We start from the raw sequence: 7,469 nt of genomic DNA on the forward strand, positions 1-7,469 counted from the left end.
TGAAACCCGAGTCATTCCGGTACGTAGAACCGGCTGTCGTGGGAATGGCGAAATTTGCTATTATATTTTGGTTAGCATATCTTATTTAGGTGAAGGTAAAAAAAAAAAAAAAGAAGTGTGCTATTATATTTTGGTTAGAATATCTTATTTAGGTGAAGGTAAAAAAAGAAGTGTGTAGTGTAAACTGAGTATAATAACGCAACTGAAATGTGAAATAAAGTGGCAATACCAGCGATTTGAGGTTATAATTTTGGCAGGCGCAAAGTTTTTTTACTCTGTTTTATTAACGAAATATATAAAATAAAAGTGAATAAATGATTCGGTTTGCATAAAATAATAACCAAAGACGTTTTTATAGTGTTTTAAAAGTGGAAACGGGAAATGTTTAGTTATTGGCCCATCGTTTTTGGGATGGTGGGCGGGGGGGAGGGTGCGTGGCCCCCCAAATCCCCCTCATCCGAAAGGGGGCAGTCGCCACTTTACGAAAAGCCCCACCCCCCTTGGGGACCTCCCACAGACCCCTAGGGAACCGTTTGAAAATGGGGTAAAAACGGCATTTTCCGAGGCAAACTGAGCAGTTTGAAGTGGAATATAACCCAACTAACGAAAACCGTGGGATTTTTAAATAAAAGAAATTATCCCAAGTTGGTTATCAGGCGATTTGAAAAAAAAATTAACTAAAAAAAAGTTAACTAAAAAAAACATTTAGGGAAAAAAATTAACTAAAAATATTGTGAAATTAAGAAAAAAGCGACAGATAGTCAGACAGAATGTTGTAGTTATAGTAATATGATCAAGAATGATAGAATACAAGATTGCGCCGTCCTGCGCGTTGACATTTGTGTACCACAAGTAAACAAAGAATAGAGCGAAAAGAAGAACGAGTTGAAACTGCCAAAACAGTTCACCTTACAGCGAAAAACGTGTTTTAATTTTGCTAAATGCGAAAATATTGCATTTTTACCTAATCTATTAGAGAATAGGTAACATTTTAGTGCACTCCATTGCCTTGCAATTGAGGCTGCTTCAGCAAACGTTTTAGTGCACTCTATTGCTTTGCAATTAAGGTTGCTGCAGAAAACTGCGGCAGCATCTCAGCGGGATTGATTAGTTAACTTGCTAATGGAGGCTGCTTGGAGCGGAAGCAAAATCATTGCGAGGAAATGCTGTTATTGTAATGATAAAGAACCATTTCCGGAACGGCTTTGCCGTGCCCTATGTACACAAAATGCAGCGATTCGTCCAAGAACTACACTTGCATCTACGCATCTTGCATCTTGATGCCTGTCGCAATTTAACACAGCACTTCTTTTTATTAGATTTTACGCAGTCTTCAACTCAAAAATCACTCACAAATTGCAAATTAACATAATTTAAACTGATTTTTCACTTCTAATTCAAATTTCTTTTTCGCTGATTTGTAAACAAAGGTTTATTTACAAGTTACCACAACTCTCAAAATCGGCACAACCAAAGTAGCGGTACCACTGACGGCGCCACCTTTGTTCGCTGCACCGTGTAATATGATAGTATTTTAGCGCAGAACTTCTTTTTGCGTAGGCAGCCTTCGGCCGCACTTAGGGATTATAACCCTCACTACGTAGAATTCTCTTCTGTGTTGCCAAAGAAAGGGGACTGAACACCTTTTGCAGAGAACACATTTCTGCGTAGGCGGCCTTCGGCCGCACTTAGGGATTATAACCCGCACTACGTAGAATTCTCTTCTGTGTTGCCAAAGAAAGGGGGCTGAACACCTTTCTGCGTAGGCGGTCTTCGGCCGAACTTAGGGATTATAACCCTCAGGCAGTAGAATTCTCCTTTCTGTTTTGCGAAGAAAAGGAGCTGAACACCTTTTGCAGAGAACACCTTTGTATATTTTTAATGCTGACTGGGTTATATCCTCTTTTGTATATCTTCTTTTGTCTCTCATTCTTTTGCATATTTCGGAGTTTGACAGCTGAACTCCGCCATTTAATTTGCATGTGCAACCAAAGTCAGACGCGTGATTTTGAAGGTGTTTTTATTTAATGAATTTTGATTAATTGGTTAATATTAATCAAGTTATAACTAATCGAGTAAAGTGTAAAGTGAAGGGGAATACAAAAATGAATTGGTGAAGTGGCTGTTTTAAGGAGAATAGGAGTGATAAATGTACCCTAATTTCCAAATTTTACAAAAAAGGGCATATTTCAAACCCAATTTGTAAATAAATTAGTGACCCTTGGCTACAAGTGTTTGCAATTTTTTTTTGGATCGGGTCACCCCTTTGGACGCAATACCCCGAAACAGGTGGGCCACTTACTAAACAGTACCCGTGGAAACTGGTGATTTAGTGCATTTTTGACGTGGTAATTGCTCATAGAAAACAACGAAATTTAACAAAAGTTTTTTGTTTATAACTTTTAAATGGTTAATAATATTAGCCTTCCCCCTCCAGATTATTAATAGGGGGGCCGAAACGCGTCGTTTGGTACCCCTCCCGACTTTTCCGGACCTTTTTTAGGGGTTTACCCTACACTAGAGAATTAATTGGTGAAGTGGCTGCTTTAAGGAGAATAGGAGTGATAAATTTACTCTAATTTCCGAATTTTACAAAAAAGGGCATATTTCTAACCCAATTTGTAAATAAATTAGTGACCCTTGGCTACAAGTGTTTGCAATTTTTTTTTGGATCGGGTCAGCCGGGAAAATTTTAGAATGGTAACCCCCCGAGTACGGAATTAAGGAGGGGGGAAGAGGGAGTTCTATGTAAAGTTTTAAAGCGCGGAACCTTATAGTTTTTAAGAAATTTGTTATTAAAGTTTGTAATTTTCTCCAACTTGTATGGGACTATTTCACAATATATAATGCACTTTCCACTAATTTTACACGTTATTTACACTCAATATATGCGCAGTAAGAGTGTGCACGTTCAAGCAAATAAATACTTTAAGTATATTACAGATTTTTTATCAAAAATTGATTGTTGTTTAATTTTATGAGAGTACATGCAGAATATGTGCAAATGGCAGCAGGACTGTGTTGCCATATCTAAAACCAAGAGTGGAAAGCAAGACCAAAAGAAAATACGATTAAAAGGAAAATACGATAAGGTTATTTTGTTCAGATTAAAATAAATAGTAGGGGGATCAGGGGCTGAACACCTTTCTGCGTAGGCGGCCTTCGGCCGCACTTAGGGATTATAACCCTCACTACGTAGAATTCTCCTTTCTGTGTTGCCGGAAGAGGGGAATATGACCCCAAGCCCCCTACTATTTATTTTTATCTGAACAAAAGAACCTTATCGTATTTTCCTTTTAATCGTATTTTCTTTGGTCTTGCTTTCCACTCTTGGTTTTGTAGATATGGCAACACAGTCCTGCTGCCATTTGCACATATTCTGCATGTACTCTCATAAAATTAAACAACAATCAATTTTTGATAAAAAAGCTGCAATATACTAAAATTATTTATTGGTTTGAACATGCACACTCTAACTGCGCATATATTGAATGTAAATAACCTGTAAATTTACTGGAAAGTGCATTATATATTGTAAAATAGTGCCATACAAGTTGGTTAAAATTACAAACTTTAATAACAAATTCCTTAAAAAGTATAAGGTTGCGCGCTTTGAAACTTCATACAGGGAACTGTTAGACCCCCCTCTACCTCCCATATTTTCCTTAATGCTGTACCCCGGGGTTACCAATCTAAAGCCCACCCCAGGTAACTATTAGACCCCACTCTACCTCCCATATTTTCATTAATGCTGTGTTCGGGGGTTACCAATCTAAAGCCCACCCAAATTCGTTAGTGTTGTTAAAACACACACATGTCGATGCACACTAAAGTCAACCCGTATCCCCCTATTTCAACATAAATTTTTGCTTTACAAAACCCCGACAAGTCAGTACATCACATGGTTTATACATATATCGCACACAATCTTCAAAGGTTGCAAAACTCAAAATTACACGTGTCAGAAAATGCGAAAAACTATTTCTTAGCATGTAATATGGGCGAGGGAGACTTTGCCATAGGTTTTTTCAGCAAATTATAACAAAAACTTGCTCCAGCTTTTAATGAAGGGTAAATTAAAACTCCCTGCATATTTATTGCCCATAATTTCAATCCCAAAATTTCAATTCACTTTTGAAGATAGTGTGCTATGTCATACCTTCTTTAAACGCCGCATTTAATGTCGATGTATAAACCGAATATAGCATGTGCTTCCAATAAGTAAAATTATTGGTTGATGCTGGCAGAAAGATCTAATATCCTTCACAAACTAACGTCTCCTTCACGTTCGTGCAGGGATGAAACGATACAAGTAAGTACAAGTACATACTCGATACTTTTCGATCGTTACCACGTAATTTTGGTATCGATACTTTTGAACCAAGCGCAATTCACGAAAAACAATACTCGTATCGAAACACGATATTAATATTAAGGGCCGTTTGCACCATGTCTAGTTAACGCTAACTGGAGGTACATCCTTCAGTTAAGCACGTTAACTGCTTTATCGATCACATGTTATATGATGGGTGTCGATAACGTCGATAAAGATGTTTAACTGGGAGTTAGAATTAACTAGACATGGTGCAAACGGCCCTAAGGGCCGGTTGTTCAATGTCTGATTAGCAAAAATCGGAGGTAGAAGCTCCGGTTAGATACAACGACTGCTTTATCGAACACATGTTATAGCATGATGTCGAAATCGGCGACAATGATGTTTAACCGGCAAGTAGTGATAACCAGACATTGAACAACCGGCCCTAAGGGTAAGGTAAAACATCGTTATCGACGTTACCGACTCCATGTTACATGCATTGAGCCGAACACGTCGATAATGATGTTTAAACGGAGATTAGTGTTAACCAGACATTGAGTAACCGGCCCTTAGTTTGTTCCAATTGCATTCCGTTTAATGGGATTTCGGGCCGGTTATTTAGGGCCGGTTGTTCAATGTCTGGTTATCACTACCACTACACTATCGACGATTTCGACATCATGCATGTAACATGTGATCGATAAAGCAGTCGTTGTACTTAACCGGAGGTTCTACCACCAATTTGTGCTAATCAGACATTGAACAACCGGCCCTTAATGTCTGGTTAACACTAACCTGCGGTTAAACATCGTTATCGACGTCTTCGACTTCATGCATACAAGAGGGAGTCGGCAACGTCGATAACTATGTTTAACCGCAGATTAGTGTTAACCAGACATTAAGTAACCGGCCCTTAGTCAGAACGTAAAGGAAGTCGTTCCTATTGACATAAAACCTGTAAGTGGGAACACTTATGAGAGAGTAATAGCCCAGTTATGCATACTTAAGGCCGGTTACTCAATGTCTGGTTAACACTAATCTGCGGTTAAACATCGTTACCGACGTCTTCGACTCCTTGCATTTAACAGGCTTTCTGCACATTGGTCGTCCAATCATAGTTGCTTCATCGTCACAATCACGATGCAACGATTACATGACACTCGGTCGTGATATTTCAATTCATTTGGCGTCTAAAAATTCACTTGGAGCAGGTATTTTCTGTTTTTCTGGTTGATATTTTCGCGAAATATTTACAAAAACTTTAAATTTTTAAAATATGGACTGTGCAACAATTCTAAACATCATTTTTCAGTAATATCTTTTCTTTTCTTTTCCTGAAATGCGTTTTGTCATATGTTATAGTTAAAGGCTCACATTTATTGAAATTTTAATGCAATTATCCACCTTTTAATAATTTCCACAGATTTTATGCAAAAAATACTAATTTTTATGCAATTTTAATGCAAATACTAACTTTTTCACTAATTTTCCCCATAAAATGTAAACAAACAATGCGTGCACAACGATTAGCAAACGACAGTGCCGTACTTATCCGTTTCTGCATCTTTTACGATTTGCCGATAACTAGCCGATAACGACCAGTGTGCAGATCTCCTTTGAAATGCATGTGCTCGGCTCAAAATTTCAGGGCGAGATGATAACGCAACTATGATTGGACGACAAGTGTGCAGATAGCCTTAGCGCTGCTTGCGGGTTGTCACATAAGAATCTGTTAAATGGGCTTTGCGTGTAAGCGGTTACCCAACGCATAGCTCTTAGCATGTAGAATTCTGTTGGGTTTATATTTTTACGTGAAAATGGTATAGCAGTGCAAGTATGCATAACTGGGCTATAAATGAGGAATTGTTCCTAGTCAGAGGTTACAGGATTTAGTTCGGGTTTTTTTTTCTGTAAGTTCATGAAAAGTGTCAAACGATCTGCTGATTTGCATGTCCAAACAAATAGTCTGTTCCTACAATTTTACTCTCTCAAGTGAGAGTAAAAGTAGAACAGATGCAGAAGTGCGTCAGTCGGTTTATTTACATGTCATTTGTACAACACTGATTTGGCTGAAATACCACTAAATAATTATTAAAATCTATACATATTCAAACATTTCGCTGTTTACTTCCATTTTTTTTACAAATATAAGGTTCTTTGCTTTCACCGTTTTTTGTTTTTGTTTGCACATGCAAATCAGCTGATCGTTTGACACTTTTCATGAACTTACAGGAAAAAAAACTCCGGACTAAATCCTGTAACTTCTGGCTAGGAACAGTTGCTCAGCTACTCTCACGATGCAGCGAACAAAGGTGGCGCCGTCAGTGGTACCGCTACTTTCGTTTTGCCGATTTTGACAGGTGTGGTAACTTGTAAATAAACCTTTGTTTACAAATCGGCGAAAGAGAAATTTCTCTTATAAGTGAAAAATCAGTTAAAATTGTGTTAATTTGCATTTGTGAGTGATTTTTGAGATGAGGACTGCGTAAAAACTAATACAATCAAGTGCTTCGACAGCCGTCAAGATGCAAGAAGCGTAGATGCAAGTGTAGCGCTGGGACGAATCGCTGAATTTTGTGTACATAGGGCACGGCAAAGCCGTTCCCGAAATGTTTCTCTATTATTATATTAACAGCATTTCCTCACAATGATTTTGTTTCTGCTCCAGGCAGCCTCCATTAGCAAGTTAACTAATCAATCCCGCAGAGATGCTGCTGCAGTTTTCTGCAGCAGCCTTAATTGCAAAGCAATGGAGTGCACTAAAATGTTCACTGTTCTCTAATAGATTAGGTGAAAAATGCAATATTTTCAGATTTAGCAAAATTAAAACACCTTTTTCGCTGTAAAGTGAACTGCTTTGGCAATTTCAACTCGTTATTCTTTTCGCTCCATTCTTTGTTTACTTGTGGTACACAAATGTCAACGCCCGGGACAGCGCAACCTTGTATTCTATCATTCTTGAGATACTCTCTCAAAAGTGTTCCCACAGGTTTTATGTCAATATGAACGACTTCCTTTAAGTTCTGACTAAATCCTGTAAACCGGACTGCTATTGGAACAGACTAAAAAATAGAAAGCGGTGTAAGCAAATAACCTTATATTTGTAAAAATATGGAAGTAAACAGCGAAGTATTTGAATATATATAGATTTTAA

General features: G+C 37.9%; 1 protein-coding gene across 1 annotated transcript in view; it reads right to left on the minus strand.

Annotated features, from left to right (window-relative positions):
• LOC118745538 (ATP synthase subunit beta, mitochondrial) overlaps positions 1-7,469 on the minus strand; it is a 55,256-nt gene that overhangs the window by 1,779 nt on the left and 46,008 nt on the right. The gene's annotated exons all lie outside the window — the stretch shown is intronic.

This window comes from Rhagoletis pomonella, unplaced genomic scaffold (genome assembly GCF_013731165.1).
Source record: "Rhagoletis pomonella isolate Grant_MI unplaced genomic scaffold, Rhpom_1.0 Rhpom_scaffold_00009, whole genome shotgun sequence".
NCBI lineage: Eukaryota > Metazoa > Arthropoda > Insecta > Diptera > Tephritidae > Rhagoletis > Rhagoletis pomonella.